General features: G+C 37.0%; 1 long non-coding RNA gene across 2 annotated transcripts; it reads left to right on the top strand.

Annotated features, from left to right (window-relative positions):
• Positions 1-1,349: 1,349 nt before the first annotated feature.
• Positions 1,350-7,015, top strand: LOC128511853 (uncharacterized). 2 transcript variants are annotated; one of them, XR_008356217.1, is made up of 3 exons: positions 1,350-1,429; positions 2,112-2,202; positions 6,672-7,015. It is a non-coding gene; the product is annotated as an uncharacterized LOC128511853 (long non-coding RNA). The 2 variants fall into 2 exon arrangements; XR_008356216.1 differs by having other exon boundaries at positions 1,379-1,465.
• Positions 7,016-18,089: the final 11,074 nt, after the last annotated feature.

The following is an 18,089-nucleotide window of genomic DNA, read 5'->3' as shown; positions in this document are numbered from 1 at the left end:
CAAATTGTGTGTGTGTGTGTGTGTGTGTGTGTGTGAGAGAGAAAGGTAGGGCACCTCTCTGGTCTGAAAAGCATGGTCGATTACCCTCAGGAATGGAATTCAAACACTCAAGCCTCAGTCATTACAGAATGCAATTAAGAGTGTGATGTGCTCCAGGCTTGGATTCTGCTCTTTTCTTTCCTTCTACCTAATTTGACTTTAATCTGATGCTCACAAAAAACCTTCTCTACTACAGCATTGTTAACCGTGCTCCAACAGCTAACTACATAATCCAGGTTTTTTTTTGTTCTTTCTCAACCTCGTTGCCATAATTTCTCTATACATCTACCCTTCATTCCCCTCTATTCATTAAAGCTGATTTGCTGAGGTTTGAGAAGTTTGCCCACTATGGTGTTTCTCTAATTGCTTTTTGGCATTAACCTCCTCCCCCTATATCTTGTTTATTTAATTAGCTGAATAAAGCATCCTTACTTGTTTTAATGCTACATTTGGCCCACAATCACAAGGTGTTCATTTCCAATTAAATTTTATGATTAGAAAAAAAATGTTTATTCAGACTAAAATGGGTTCCAAGTGTAGCTCATTAGGTCTGTGTATGTGTTTTTTGGGCAAGGGTAAAAGCCAGCTGTGACTTCTTAAATTAATCAAGTTCTGTTTTAAGTTCTTTTCTTAAAAGAGTGGGGTGAAGTTGAATAATTGCTTAATGCAAAACAGTTAGTATAACAGTTTTTTAAAAATAGGAACCAAGTGTTGAGTTTGATCTTTTCCTTTGTGTCCATTGTAGAGATTTGACCGATTGCACATATAATGCATCCCAAATATATATATTTGAGCACTAAACAGATACAGATAGTGTCATTGTGTTACACATTTACAAAGGTGGTCTGGTTTAAAGCTTTAATTCTGTCTCTGTGAATATTCTATGACTTGAAACACAACCCAATTACAGTATCAAAAAGCACAGCCGCAGTGGGCAATATTTCATGTTTTTTTCAGTACTTTAACTGCAACGACTTTAAATTGCAAATGCAAAATTATTATTTTTTTATTCTGATTGTCACACTCATCCAGTGCTTGGCAGCTTTACATCCTCCACACATGTGCCTGTGCTGATACGCTATCAGTGCTTTATTTCACAGGCTGGGATTGTACAAAAAAAAAATAGCAGTAGACAAATTCATTTACGTATGCAAATGATCCTAATTGCAATTATCTCCATATCTTGATAAGGAAAGGGTGGTGATGGAAGGGTCTCAAAAAAAAAAAAATCCCCTGGCAATGCAAGTTACACCTCACATTCAGACTAATCAAGCCTCAACTGTGCATTACTAATTAGCCTGACATATTCGAAAGCCAATTAACAGTGTTGGGAAGCAGGTCTGTGTCGAGCTGCTTTGCTTGAAAGCAGAGCAAAGAACTTTTCTTTCAGGTGCAGTACAAGAAGTCTTCACTTTTTTATGGAACTGTATGTCTTTCTTCCCACTTTTCTTCAAATTCACTAATTAAACAAATTGACACATGCAAATTGGTGCAATTGCATTGTTTCCTCACTTCATGTTGTGTGAAGAAAGAAAAAAAAAGATATAAACGAGGGAGAGTTTTTTTTAATGAGATGATGCAGACACGACAAGCACACTATCTGTGCTATACATATTATGCATAAAATATTCTTATACATCATATATATATATATTTTTATGCATATTTATAGTTGTGTATATTTGTATACATGTATGCATTGTACGTATATGTTCATTGTATTACGTATAATATTTTCAAGTTGAAGGTCACCCAGCAACCGTGGTTGTATTTATGGATAAATCATCTATGGTGACCAAATTCTGTACTACGGAGCAAATAGCTACTGTAATTGGCATGGGCCTTGTGCTCTGCTGTATTGTGTTACAGTAATCCAGTTCTCAGTCTCCTGGTCAGCCATTTATACAATATAGGCTATAGGATAAGAGAGGGGTATTACATGATATGCTGGCATCTTTGACACAAGGCACTTATACAGTAATACTCTCTTTATTTAAGCTCTGTCTGTGCGTATGCTCATGTGTTCTGTTCTGCCTGCTATTCATACCTCCATGGCTGATTTTGTTTTCCAGCTGCCATCACTTTAAACTCCACAGCTGTTGGGATCCAATGACAGAGGAACAGCAAGGAGTTTTGGCAAACGGCCTGTGTTTGCATGTACAGGTGGGTGGGGGCATATTACAGCTAGCCCTGATGACAAACTTTTGCTGTGTCCACTGTTTTATTTGACAAACTAGAAGGTTGAGTTGACGGAGTATGTACTGGACTGTTGAAACATTTAGAAACAGGTCAACTTTGAATAAAGAAACGAGGTGGGAATTTAAACATGAGTCTATTTTCATTGGGTAGTCCAGATGGTTCGTCAGTATTCAAGTAGCTTGATTGTAAAACAACTAAAATGAACACCATAAGTGACAGATCAAGCTTTTAATATACAACAATGTTAAACAAGTCAAGGCTTAATCCAACAATCTAAATGTCTAAAACCAGAATCTTTGTTGAAAAGCTTAGCATTGTTATATCAGCTTTTTCACCTGGACGAGACTTTCCTTAGCTACATTTTTCCAATATCCAGTCATGCTCGTGGAACTCAAGGTCTCTGAGCTAGCTTCAAGCCAAAGGTGCCTGGGGTGCAAATTGCTCAGGAGCAAGACTGATCAGATTTAACATGTATGTCATTATTGAGCACTAAGAAGGAAGAAGAAATACAGCAGAGAAAGAGGGGATGGAATGACACAAACACTTTATGAGAGGGTGATGAAAAACAGGAGGGTGGTGGTGGTGGTGGTGGGGGGGTACTGGGCCACAATCCCATCCAATCAGAGAGCTTTGAATAATTAAACTGATCAGCTTAATTAGCTCAATTAAGTTGATTTAACCACGGAACATGGCCATATGGCGAGAGGAAACAAAAGAGGGGGGAACTAATTAAAAGTAAAATAATGAGGATTTTAATTAAGCAGTTCCCCAGACGTCAGCAAGCAGGGATCTGGAGCCATAATTAAAAAGTGCTGCGGTGCTGGCAACATTTTCTCCCCCCCTGTTTTAATAACTGTGAGGGGCTCCATCCATCTAATTAAATCTGTAAATGAATTAGCAACATCGAGGGTCTTCACTTGAGTTTTTTTTTAAATTTTTTTTTTAACACCCCACCTTCCAGTCTCACTTCCTAAATAACTTTGTACATATACTGCATGCTCAGTTACTCTCTCACACCCACACACCACACAAATACGTGCACACACACCTCTTACAGCACAACATGACTGTCATTAATGAAATTAATCATTATTGATACAGTGTCGCACGGTTGAGGCAGGGACGGAACAAGCGTTCCTAGAGTCATACAAATGTGTACACATCTAACCCAGTTTTATGTTGGCTCATTGTTTACCATCTATAGCAGTGATGGTGTGTTATAATGCTATGCAATTATCCAGATGAAGCATTGGCACAGTTGTATTGTGAAATTAGAAAGCTGTTTATACTTTATAATCAACCACTAGATTTAGAACATTACTGTTTCATGCAAAATATGTGAGTTTTTAGGTGTGTTGTAATAAATGCACAGCCTTAATGCTGTACTATAATCCTGTTGTAGAAGATTTCGCACCGGAGAGCAATGTGGCTCGCTTAGTTTCTCATGTGGTAGCATCTGGAGTCTTCTTTACAGACCTAATCCCCCCTGTTAATTGCATGGGTTAGCCTTCGATTACCTCCGAGCCGGTTTGTCCTAATGAACGGCAGGCGAGCATGCTGTGAATTAATTGCTTTGGTACGAGTGTGCCATTGCTTCACTCCTGTGTAAAGTCAAGAGGTGTTTTGTCCTAGTTTGCAGTATTGGAAGGACGCAAACATTTGTCCTCAGTTTTGGAGGCCCAGCTGAGCACATGAGTAACTGAGATTTCACAGCCAGCGGTCTTCATTTTGAAACTGCTCATAAAACCTCAAAGCATGCAAGTATTGGCCCGTGTTGAAGGCCAGAATCAGGGCAGTATGACCTAATTTAAAGCTGAGTCCCTTTGGCATATCTGGGGTAATGCAACAGTCATAATAGGGGGTTGGGGGAAGTTTTACAGGGACTGTATTGTCCTATCAAGAAGAACTATCAGATAAAGTTGGAGATCTGCTCACAGAGCCTTTGAAGTCAGTTAAATAGAGCTCCAAATTCTGATTCTTTCTTATCTTGGTTTTCTAACTCTCTTATCAGATTATGATTAGAGCCGATCCCAGACCAGCCAACTTCCACTGTGAGCCTCGGGCCACTCTGTGCTCATGTGAACAAAGCACTGGATCAGCTGGACTCAGGTCAGCATTGGTGGGGACGCCATGACCCTGAGAATTAATTAAGATAGATAAGAGCATTAATGAACTTTAGTCTGATCAAAGGGCTGTGGAGGAGTCAAATCAGCCCTGGGAAAGGGGGGTGGGGTGGAGGAGTGGAGGAGAGCTCGTATTTACCCCTGTCAGGGGCAGTAATTGGGAGGGGAGGGGAGGGGAACACGAGGCTGCCATTGTGTGTGCATGAATGCCATCACTTTTTTAGAGAGCAGAGATGGCACTAGGCGCGTTTCATATGCCTGAATTCTACAGAAGATTTATAGGACTATAGACTCCATCAATTTACAGAGTTTGTAATTATGTTATTCTGAATTCCTTTAGGTGAAATTATGTGATAACTTGCTATGTACTGTAAATTTCTCCCAGCTGTGTGAGTACATGAATTCTCCAGTTGGGTAGCTTCCTTACCAAAGCTCTATGGTAGTATGTTTTATGTATCAAGAAGCATAGTAAAAGTAGAAGGAAAATATACATGCATGCATACTCTTATAGGTAAATTTGGTTTACAGTTTTCTATACTTGATACACTGAATTTTACTAACTATAATATGAAGATGACTATAACCTTGTTAAAAATCACTGTAAACATATATATTGTATTTGCTTTATGGCTTGAATGTGATAACGATGTTGCAAGCAGGTGGCATGGTGGCTTAGTGATTAGCGCTATTGTCTCACACCTCTGGGATTGGGGCTGTGTATCTCGCTTCCAGTCTGTTTGTCTGGAGTTTGCGTGTTCTCTCCATGCCTGATGAGTTTTCTCTGACAGTCCAAAGACATGCATTGCCGGCTGATTGGTGCTTCCAAATTGCCTTTAGTGTGTAAGTGGTTGTACCATGCCCAGGCTCCAAACACATGGTATGGATAAGAAATATAGCTGATTGATGGAACCAATTTTTAAAACCAATTTTGTCTTTATTTTGCTTTAAAATGACAAGTACATTTTTAGAAAGGTCAAATTATTGACCTGGATTAATCAAAGAAAATGAATAAATGACTGCAGTTAGGTTAGGAACCATTCAAGGGAGCATTAAACCATTTAAGGATGACTATAAACCTTGTGGAAGAAATGTAATCAGAAAAATAAATCAGGACGAGATCACATAAATGCTTGGTGACGTTGCATCACCAACATCAAAATCAGCAGCAGAAATCACAGCTATGTTAAGTAAGAATATTGCCACACACACCTGCTGTGAAGAGAACTCATGGGACTGGGACTAAACAGCTGTGTGGCCATAAGAAAACCACTTGTTAGTGAGACAAGTCAGGAAAAAGGCTTCAGCATGCTAGAGAGCATAAAGATTCAACATTGGAGAGATGGAAAAACGTCATGTAGTCTGGTGAAGCGCGTGAAGCGATGTACCCATCATGCATAGTGTCCATTGTATAAGACACCAGAGGCAGAGTTATGATCTGGGGTTAATTTAGTTAATCAGGCTCAGCAACATGATGAAGTCAGCTGATGACCTGAATGTACTGAATGACCAGGTTATCACTATTATCAATGGATTTCCAAAACTAAAGACAGTCAAATATAAAATTTACGAAAAATTTTTCTGGACCTTTTTGGCCAATTAGTGTTCATACATATTTTAGAGCTTTAAAAATCCCCCAAATTAATTGTGTCTGCTGAGAATAAACGTGGTGGGATATAAAAGATTAGAATGAAAGTGTGGGATAACTTAAGGTCTTTAGTAAGGATGCAGAAATGCGTGTGTGTGTGTGTGTGTGTGTGGTTTTATGAAAGGTGTGGTGGAGAGGGAGGCCACCTGCATTCACCACAGGGTGTGGGAATGTCCAGCATAGGCTGACCTCACTGTGTCCCTCGCTGTTGGAGGAAAAACTCGTTATCTGAGAAATCTCTGCTAATTACGCCTGCTGGTCTCACACACAGACGCACACACTCAAACACACAAGCTACAAATGAGCTACATAAAGCTTGTCTAAAGTTCACCTGTGTGTGTGTGTGTGTGTATGAGACAGTTTCAACTATCTTCCCTCACTATTTAACCTATTTATACTTTAATATTAATTTAAGATGATGTTTACGATGACCAACTTGTGAGTGTATGACTTCTGCTATGTAGGTGCCCTAAGAAACGATACATCACTAGGGACAAGATCTCAGCAACTATGGCATCGAAACAACTTGTTCATGATTTATAAAAATTGTGCATAAAGAGTAATCTCATTATAGAAACATGGGAAGAAGATATAGAGTTAACAAATGCTATTACAGCCATCAGTGTCTTTCTCCCACTCTTTCTCTCTCTTTCTCTTTGTGACAGAGGCTGCACGCCAGGCCGTCTCTCAGTGGGATCAGGACGAACATGGGCCTTCATTAGCACTCCCTAATTAGGAACAGATGCAATTTACAGCACGGGGCCCACGCCACACAGCACCTCTCTCTCTCTCTCTCTCTCTCTCGTTCTCTGTCTCATCGCTCTCTCTTCACTGCCTACCAAAGCAGCTTTCTTTTTCCACATTCCCAGTCTTGTTCTCCTTCGACTCACCTCTTTCTCTTTCAAAAACATATTGGTCGTTTTATTTTTGCATAATGCTGATGTCTGCCAATGGATTCATAGCATCAATTATAATCATGTTCTTCTTGCAGGCAGATACACATGCCCAATTCCTGCGCTTTTATAGCCTTGTGTGTAATTAAAAACACTTTGTTCCAAGTCCATTACACCAATATGTGTCCCTAATTCTCCTTCTTTCTGGCTTTACACAGACAGACCTACACGCACACACACTTACTTTCTCATTTTGCTTTCTTTTTGTCTTAAAGCCAGCTTCAGCATAAGCCCTAATCAACAAGCTCTTTCTCACAGGACTTAGAACTGGCACCGGTAAAAGTGGTAAACATGTTTTTTCGCATGTTTAGATTTATCCTGGAAGCCCAGCTTTCTCTTTGGAAACGTGTGTGTGGTACTGAATGACTGCGCAGACATCCCGATGGGAATTTAAAGGAAATTCCTGGGATTCTCGGACTGTTTGAAAACAGCATGCATGCTGCTCAGGCCACACCTTAGGTTTATACTTAAGCTGCTGATGAAGGAAGCATTAAAGTTTTCTGTCTCGAATCCATAATATTACACACACATCCTGTATGAACGCTTGAGGGTCAATTCCCCTTAATGTTTAAAATGTTCCAGTATGAAGGTCATCCTAATGATTAAAAAAAAGTTTTCACCGTGAAAATCAGGGATGAAAACACGCAGCAGACACACCGAAAAAACCTTCCACCATCTCTCTTCCACACCTGATTGGTGTGAAAAATAACTGTCGAAACGTTTCTCGCAAAACCCTCACTGCAACTGCACACTAATGACACTCATTAAAAGAACCAGCAAGGTCACTTTAGTTCCACCAGCCGTTCCTTTCCCATGCCAGCCGTCCTCCAAAACAACTCTGTCATGGAAAAAGGAGTTATTTAGAGATTGCCCACTTGGTTTGCTCACACTCCTGCCAGCGAACCAACATGGCAGCCACCTTACACGACTGTGCGCGCCCTCCATCCCTCTGCTCCGTTCCCCTAAGCTCTTACAGCAGCCTAGACACAATATCCCTAATTATCCCTTTAAAGTCGACACACAGCATGAGAAGCCCAAGCCAAAGGCCTCTAATTAGGCACCTAAAAATAAAGAGGGGACTTTATAGGGTACGTGGGTAGTTTGGGGAATGTTTTAATGAGGGGGGCTAGAGCAGAGAGTAATGTTACAGTCATTTGTTAATTTCAACTGCTACGCCCGACAGTTCCCTGTCTTCCCTCCCTTTCTGTGTAACTTCTTCCTCACCCCCGTGGTGACTCTTGACCTTCGAGAAGAGCCAAATGTTATGCTGTTGAAGTCCAAATGTTAGAACGTTCAGCTGAGCTTCATGTAATGCTTGTATAGACCGCCCCGCTTTATTTCAGTACTGAATAGGGCCTCTGTAGGCTGCACAGATGAATATCTCACTTTTGTGAGAGGACCCTGAGCTATGAAAGTATCAAACAAAAGTTTCTGGTGTTATGTACGTTTCCTTTTTTTTTGTGGGTTTCTGCTTCCATATGCAATTTGTGTAAGTGACTAAAATCTGTTCTTGATAAAAACATGTCTTTTAAAAAAGACTAGAATCTTTCACTCTAGATGTAATGTGTTTTCAAATTAAATGTTTTCTTTAGTTTGGCTTGTTTAGACAGATGTGGGTGCTCCACCTTTGGGATACCAAGCAACTGAACCATAATCTCTGTCAATGTGAACAGTCCTTGTCTTGAGAGAACACATTTTCATGAGGGTCCACACCACACGACTTTGTGAAAGTGACTTGACTCTTGTATCACCACAGTGATCTTTGTTTTATTTTCAGTAAACATTGTTTCATCTGATAACTGGTATCTAAATACAGGCCTATAAAGCAACCACAAACCAATTTTTTTTTATTACTTCTGCTTGTGTAATTATCCAAAATATAGACAACCTACTTTTTTTCTAGAATGCTCATATATAAATGCACATAACAGCTCAATATAATCATGTTTTGCTTTATTGCCCTTACTATAATGCTATGAGGTGTTCACAACATATTGAATATAGCTAGAAAAGTCTAAACTTATTCCTCAGTTAAAAAAATAATCTTTTTTTTTCTGAAATTTAAAATTGTCAAAATAAGCATATGGAACACTTGGTCGCTTCTGCCAGAATTATGGTTGGATAGAAGCTTTTACCTTTAAACACAGTCCACTTATTGGATTTTATAAGGTTAAGGCTCCAAAAACTTACAGCCTACTTTATATAACAGCTTAGCCTACTTTATCTAATGCACAATCATTTAACTAATGATTTAAGGTTTTACTGAAAAAATATGCAGAAGATCCTTCTTCATGATTCCATCCACGTTGCTCTACTGCCAGCAAAACCATCACCATGTCTCACCTTTACTCTGCCAAACTTACCTCTCGTCAAAACTTTCCTACAGGCTTTTTATTTGTCCGTGTGGTCAGCTGCAAATTTTAGTTGGGCTTGAAGATGTTGATTTTGGAGAAGGGCTTGTTTCTTGGATGGCAGCCTTTCAATGCATGGTGATATAAAATGGTCTGGACAGTAAACAGTGACACTGGTGTTCCAGCCCTGTACCTTTATGATTCTTGGGCTGTTCCTGAGCAAATTAACCAATTTCCTCTCTGTAAATCATGTCAGTTTGTGTCTTATTGCAGAACTTCTAACTTCTCCCAATAACTTGTGCTTTACATACAATTGTTTGAACTGATCTTGGAATCTGCAGCTGTTTAGAGATGACTCCAAGAGACGTTCCTGAAAAAGAGGATAAAGTTCTTCCATCCTCTTTTTCAGTTCTGCACTGAGCTCCTTTGACTTTCCCATTGTAACGTGTGATGGTAAATCCAATGGGTGCTGTCAAACAAACCCTTTTTATGTTGGCAGAGAAACTGCCAGCTGTAGTCAATCATGATCATTAACAGGAAGGTGAGAGGCCTTGGGTATAATTTTGACCCTGTGCTGATTTGAGAAAAAACACAATGAATTAAACCTTGTGCTTCTAATTCCTGGGGGTTTCTTTCTATTACAATCATTCTTCCAAAGAAGAGTCCAGTTAAAAGAAATTGCTAAAAGTCCAATATTGCCATGATATTCATCTTCATAAAGAGTGTTAAAATTCTGACTGCAACTGTATCTTTAAAATCCACCACTAAACCAGCTGGTAATTTTGTACAGTTATTGCGTTCATGACCTGACCCTTAAAGCATGGTGTGCAATTTTTTTTAGGTCTGTAAATCACCATGACCCAGCTTAAGTAAATGTTCATCTGAGGACATTTCAAATTCTTTATCAAGAAAGGAACACCCAATCATTCAAACAGTATAAAACTAAACTGTGATATCAAGGTGATAGAGGCATAAAAGCAAAGAATTAAGACATGAGCAATGCAAATAAAAAAACACACACAAAAAGTTGTTAAATCTGAATCTGATGTTCAAATAATTGAATTATTTAAAAAATTATATTCTGTTCATGAATAGATTGCATTTCTGCCCTGTGGCTTTAAGGCACAGAATAATTGCCACAAAGGGCAATTTAACAAAACAAAACTCAATAAAAATTTTCTAGCAATGTATAAATGGATTTCACTTAAGAGTTTATATGCATATTTTTAAAAGTTTAAAAACTTTTAATAGAGACACCACATCTCATGGCTATATAACACAGAAATTAAGGTTATATGATAAGAAAGCATTTAAAGAAGCTATTTTATCAAACTGGGGACTATGTGATGCTATCAACAAAAGCCACCAAGTCCTATTTGGAATTGATTAGTTTTACATGGAGAGCTGGGATAATGTAATTATAAGTAGTGTATCTCTGGGATTTTAGTCTCATCTGAATCTGGCATGGTAGTAATATTTGTGCATTCCTGTGTCTGGAATAATTATTCTGTCCTTCACCTACTATAAAAAGACTTATAATATAAATTCCATCTGAAAGATTTTGTTATACCCTGTGGGAGAAGATCTTTTAGAAATTTCCCTTAGTGTGGAGACACTTCAAGGAGCCTTTTGTTCTTCATCTGCTGAAACCAAACCAAAAACAAACACTGACTGGGTTTAAAGCAATAATATATGAATTACATTCTAAAATACAAAAAGGTCTGCTTTTAAGGGTTAGTTATTACGTATTAGGTAAGTCATTAAGTTTCCAGCCTACAAACATGTGCTACAACAAGAGCCTATGCATGACAAAGATCGAAGGTTTTTATATATAACATATACACCGATAAGCCATACTATTAACATCACGTAACATTAATACATCAAACTTATATACCAGAAATTGGGTGGCAGGTTCATGGGCACCCAGCTCTCATTTATACCTAAGAGAAAAAAAGGCTAACCTGTCCAGTCCAATCCAACAGAAAAGCCAATCAGCCTCATCACTGTGAAGGAATTTTGGCCCATTCTTCTTTAAAACATCGCGTCAGTTAATTGAGGTTTTTGGGCATTCGCTTATGCACAGCTCTCTTATGGTCCAACCGCAGCCTTTCAAATGAGGTCTGGACTTTGAATAGGCCATTCCAAAAACTTTAATCTTTTATTTTTCAGCTATTCTGATGTGGATTTACTGGTGTGCTTCAGATCATTGTCCTGTTGCATGACCCAATTCCAACCAAGCGTTAGCTGTCGAACAGATGGGCTCACATTTGTTTCTGGAATACTCTGGTATACAAAGGAGTTCATGGTCAACTTAATGACTACAAGATGCCCAAATCATCACCCCTCCACCGATAAGGATGATAGAGGATACTAATGATAGAGGATATGAGATGTTTCTGCTCAAATGCTATTTTGTTTTCACAAACATGGCACTGGACATTACAGCCGAACAACTTCACTTTAGACTTATTTGTCTATAGGACATTGTTCCAGATGCCTTGTAGTTCAAGTAGTTTAAGTAGGCTTTATTGTCACTTCATTCATATACAGTTAGTACACAGTGAAACGAAACAACGTTTCTCCAGGACCAAGGTGCTACATGCAACATAAACTTACAACATAAATTAACAGAGAAGCTAAACTAGCTAACTAAGAGGCCTAGTTAGCTGGCTAGCAGAGACAAGACAGATAGTCCTAACATATTTCGCTCAGATGTAGTTTTATGAACTTCTGCTCTGTTTCCATATCCTTTTTTTAGATAGAAGAGGCTTATTTGTTTATTTTTTAAATTGCCCTGTCGTAAACTTTAACATTTAACATGTTCAGTGGGGCCTGTGGGTCTGAGATGTGATTCTTGCATTTGTTTTGTATTTCTTCAAGTACTGGCCTGATCTTGAGGTGAATGTGCTAGGACGTCCACTAAGAGATTGGCAACTGAAAATGCTTTCCATATGTGAATATTCGTTTTCACTGTAGAATATTGAATTCCATATTGTTTGTTAAATGGTTTTATAACCCTTTTCACATATATGTGCAGCAACAATTGCTTCTCTATGGCTATTGCTCATGTCTTTTTATCTCGGCCTTGTGTTAACATATCTGAACACTTCAGACCAAAACTTACAGCGGTCTGCACACCTGCTGATGATCAATTAATCAAGGACTGATGATTAGCAGCACCTGGCTGCTACTTACACTCTTAAGTCCTGTGAAAGCAGTGAGGGGTAATTAGTATTGCCCACATGTTTTTTTTTTTACTTTATTTTTGTTAAATAAATAATAGCATGATGAAAAAAGGGTATATATGTTGTTATTCATCTAAGGGTGACAATTTTATTAGGAACACCTGTACATCTATTAATGCAATTGTTCGCTTAGCTAATAATGTGGGAGTAGCACAATATATAAAAAGGCCCATGGATTTACACCTGTTTCAGTGAACTGTAGCCTCAGATTCCTGCTCTAAGCTTGAAGGAGTGGGAGAAAATGTGGTCTGCCATTGTAGCTCACCTTAAGGTTTGGTGTGCTTTGCATTATGAGATGCTTTTCTGGCTGGATTTTTTCCTGTAACCATTGCCTCCCTTTTAGCTCAAATCTGTCACTTTTCTTTTGTCTTTTCACATAAAAAGTGCATTTCCCCAAGCTGAACTGCCACTGTAATGCTCATAGAGGACATTTATCTTTAAAATTATTATTATGATAATGGCAGGTGTAAAAATCCCAATCCCAATCCATAGCATGAATCATAACACATACAGACAGCATTAAATAGGAATAATCAATAAACAACTGAAAAAAACAAGAGATGGTTTAAATAAGGTCAACCGAACACAAGAAAACATAAAAACAAATGCTCAGACTTATCCGCAAGGAATGTATGATAAGACTTTACGCTAAAACTAGAATGAAAATAAATAGGCTTCTAGTTTTAAATACTTTCAAATTTCCAAAACAGATGAATTTATACACCTATATTTATGTACAGGTGCCTAATTTATTTCTCATTCTAAGCACAACTGATAACAGAACCATCTGCCAGTCTAAATGTTCACCTATGTTTACTATGTAAATTACATAATTTCCAATCAGATTTTGATTGGTGATTATGGCTTTATGATTTGGAAAAAACAGGCTTTTGAGCAACACTATGCCATTTAGCATAATCAAAAATTTTCCCTTTCTATTTTGCATTCTTTGTGAATGTCAAGAGTAATAATTAAACTATAATAAAAGATAATATACTCCAAAACTTATTCCAAAACTTTTGACTGGCAGTGCATTCTTTTTTAGGGACAGGGCTTTTTTTCTTTTGTTTGTTTTTTCCGACAGATTCTACATTTTGCAACTTTTCAATATACTGAAACATCGCAAACTTTATAGATAATTAATGTTTCAGCCTGACTAAAACTGCTGAATGGCTTGGAAAGAAAAATAATTTGACCTCGTCAGCAAAGCAGAAATCAGAATTAATGATATTCTTTCTGTCAATAAATCTGCAAATCTGGAACATCTTTTCATTGACAGGCAATTTTATTTTGGTCCACATCTCCATGTAGAATACTTGCCCTTTAGCCAGCGTGTAAGTGACGTGGCAGTTATTAAACTCATGATATTCAAGACCAATTTCATGCCATTAAACATGTTAATAAATTAAATCCAAACCAAAGTTAAACCAAATCCAAACATCCAGGAAAAACAACTACTAGTAAGGTTCTAATATCTACATGATGAACATCAGGTTGTGAGGGTGTAAAATAATCTAATCTCATGTTAGCTGATGTGCTAGTTGTCAGAGATTAATTGCACTAGCTTTGCTAAGGCCTCTGGGGAGAATCCAGCTGGCTGACCAGATTGAAGTATACACTACAAGCATGCTAAAGTCAGACCCAACTCTAGATTCACTCCTCTTTTGTGATGAACAGTGGAAGCTACTGTTGCAAAGTAATCCAAATGCTCTAGGCTTATTTCCATTAAGATGTGTAATAGTATTTGGGGTCAAAGGTCTGTAAAAAAATCCCTGTAATATGTTGCTAAGTTCAGTCCCCTAACAGATGACACTTTGTTCAGTTAAAATGATAACATATGGTTACACAATAGGTGGTAGGCTTACATCAGATCATGCAGTACTGTTACAGGTCCCCAATGAACTCTTTGGGTGCTTTGCAGTTCCTTGTTTAACTAGAAACCATTATACATGCACAAAAAATAAGTGAAACAGCTTTTTATGTCTATTTAATTAAGCATTAAATGGATTTTCACTAAAACTTAAAATAAGCAGTCTAATGAACTTTAATTAAACTGCATATTTTAGGTGCAAGAGGTCACTAGAAATGTTTAATTTGGAGAGACTTGAAGTTTTTTACAATGCACTTTAAATCAGGAAAAGCTCACACACAGTCTACTCATTGTGCAACATAAAATAATAATAATAATAAAAATAAAAATAACAACAACAACAATAATAAATAAATAATAATAATTATTATTAATAATATTTTAATAATAATAATAATAATTAATAATAATTAATACAAATAATAATAATAATAATAATAGTAATAATACTTATTATTATTATTATTCCTCCACCTAAACAGGCTATATAGCATAAAATAATTAAAGACAAGTCAAACACCGTCTTTTATTTATTTCCAAATAATTTTCTCCACTTTTCTCCCTAACCTTACATCCATCATGGACAGGACATTAACAATTGACAAGGATGCATTCAAATTATGTTCAGGACATTAACAATTGACAAGGATGCATTAAAATAATGCCCTATGTATTTTTCCCACTTTAAATCTCCTCTCATCTTTTTAAAAAAGCTTTAACTAGAGGTGAGAGGAACTTAATGCCTTTTATGGCTCAATTTATAAAGTAACACAAGATGAAGAAGCAATTATGAGTTTGTGTATAAACTATTTCACTGGGGTATATCTGGTACTATTGCCTGGGAACACAATCAACCAGAGACTAGACGCTGAATCCGTTAATGGCAGATGTTTTGTGATGTCTCTGTCTGACGAATGTTAATTAGGCCACGCCTAGTATGTAACAAGACCCCTAATTACCCGCTAATTATACTTAGAATTGGGTGTTATGTGATTTTTTCCCCCATAGTGCCTTACAGTATCACTGAAACAGTGTCATCTGCTTATCTGCCTGATTTTGTTCGGTTTTTAGCCTGTACAGTCTGTTTAGGTGAAAATAAATGCATATAGTATGCTTAATATTCCTTGATTGGCTATACTGGTCATCCTGGGTAAAGTCACAGGTGCCTGGAGCATTGGGAACTTAGGGGACAAGGTGGGTATAGCTTCGATTGGGTGCCAACCCATCCGGGGCACAAGTATATACACACACAATCATACACTATAGGCAATTTGAACTACAGGAGGTACAAACCCACAGTGTTAACCACTAAGCCACCATGTTGACATGTATATAATAACATAACTATACTACATCCCAGCAGAAATTTTTGATTGTTAAAACATTATGGCAACATCAATTTGACAATGTTATGAATGTGGAGACTACATTGGTATTAGGTCGCTGTTGAAAGAATTCAATTACTTTAATAAAATGACGTTGGTGGCTCTGAGGTTGGTTTTTTCGCCCACCATGCAGAAGGCCCGGGGTTCGATTTCTAGCCAATTCTCAAACCCCAGCCCCTGGAAGCAGTAGCGGCCCAAAGCTCGGATAAAATGGAGAGTTGTGTCAGGAAGGGCATCAGACGTGAAACCTGTAAATAGAAACCTACTGTACATGGAACACTCCAGCATGTATACAAATTTAGAGTGTGACATGAGCAAAATTATCCACAGATTTTACACCTCAGTGTTATTTAATAATATTTGGTTTTACTTACAAATGAATACTTCTCCTTTGCCTTGCGCTGTGGCTATCACTAACAATGGATTTGCTGCCTTTATGAGCCATAATGCACTTCATATTAATATTTTTGAATGAAAAATAAACAATATGCATTTTGATGATGTACGAATGGACTTAGTGGCATACATGCTTATTACATTAAGTAAATGTTGATATTTTTTATTTGAGGGTGTATTTGCAAGAGTATATTGCAGTTATTCATTCAATATTATCCAAAAGTAATTTCATCAAAGTCTAACTTTCAAAAACTAAATTGTCATGATGTTGCGCTTTGTGTTATCAAAGTGACAACCTAATTACAACTCTACAATAATGTCAGACAACATTTAGTTTCCTGCTGGGAAGTAAATTAACGTACACATACAATGTTTAAAAAAAAATTGCCAGCAAAAATGAATGTACCTAATTTTACACAATAACATAATATGAAAAGTGTGAACAGTTTTGAGAAAAACAGTTTTCTTTTATTTTATTTTAATGAAGCAAGCAGTATTGCACACTGATAAAGAATGTTTTGTGCTTTTTTTGTGTGCTTCTGTTTTCTTGAGTCACAAGAGTGTTAAAAAGCAAATGCCAAAATATTTAAAATAAAAATTATTTATTAAACTAAAAATATTTTGTGTTATATAAATGTGAATTTTGTTACTCCATTTTCCTTAGTTTTGGCACAAGGAATAAATCAGCCTGTAGTTGTACTTGTGTCAATTTAGTTATGCAATTTAGTATGGATAATACAAAAAAAAGTAGCAAACTTGTGCTTTGATTCTGCTTTTATAGGTATTCAGGCAGCAAGTCATGGCAGCCAATTAGATCAGGGAAAATATGTGGAGTTTTGTTGCACACAAATGTTGTGCTTTTTAATTACAGGTTGTTGAAAATCTTAAGAAGCACTATAAACAATACAAAATCTTATCCTCTTCCAGTATTAATTTAATAGTGTGGTCATTTTTCTGATCCCATGACAGAAAAAAGAAATGTGATTGTCTTGTTAGAATGTATCAAATTGTAGTCATAATATGGCTGCTATGTGGTACGGTTTGTTTAAAATGTGGAAGTTAAAAGCTACTAAAGTAAAGGTTTTCTGTAACTCAAATTAAACACTTTTATATAAACAGTGCTGTGTAGGAAAAAATTATAATTTGCCAAGTTTAGTAAAAGTTTAAAAACTAAAACCCCCGAATCTGCTGTCTATACATTTTCAGGTCAAAACAGTTGTTGTTTTGCAGCTGTTTTGTTCTGTTCATCTCATTTTTAACACTGTCCAGAAAATATGGTGGATGACTATTTTTCAATCTATTTCTATCAATGTAAATATTGTTTAGATTTTAAGAAACTGAGATAAGGTGAGATATCGTGTCTTGCAAAATGAGTTCATAATTTGATTACTGTACAGTTAAAGAGACCAGGGTGAACAGGACTTTCACTCATAATGAGGAAAACTGGATACTGTACTAATGTTTTTAGGACGGTAGGACACAAATGCAAATAAACAGTGTGGTTAAACTGTTGTTAGATAGGTGTACGGTTTTAATTATTTATTAAACTTTTATATACAGTCTTGTGCAAAAGTTTGGGCACCCCTTGATAAATAACAGATTTTGGTAATTTTTTTATTTAAAAAGGAAATGGAAAAAAATGCACAATATTTTTAGCTAATATTTATGCATTGTTACTTCTTATCCCATGAATTGAACAAAAATAAAAACATTATTATGGCACTGTGCAAAAGTTTGGGCACCCTAAGAGTTCTGGGGTCTCGGATTCTTTTTAGGTTTCAGACCTTAATTAGCTCATTAGATCTGATGCATGGCAACAGCTGTCATTAGTAAATGGCAATTTCAAAGCTTTGCAAATACTTTGACTCTTCAAACCTTAT

Source organism: Clarias gariepinus, chromosome 24 (assembly GCF_024256425.1).
Source record: "Clarias gariepinus isolate MV-2021 ecotype Netherlands chromosome 24, CGAR_prim_01v2, whole genome shotgun sequence".
In the NCBI taxonomy this organism is placed as follows: Eukaryota; Metazoa; Chordata; class Actinopteri; order Siluriformes; family Clariidae; genus Clarias; species Clarias gariepinus.
The sequence above is the reverse complement of the archived record's forward strand: the minus strand, read 5'-3'. Positions and strand labels throughout refer to the sequence as shown.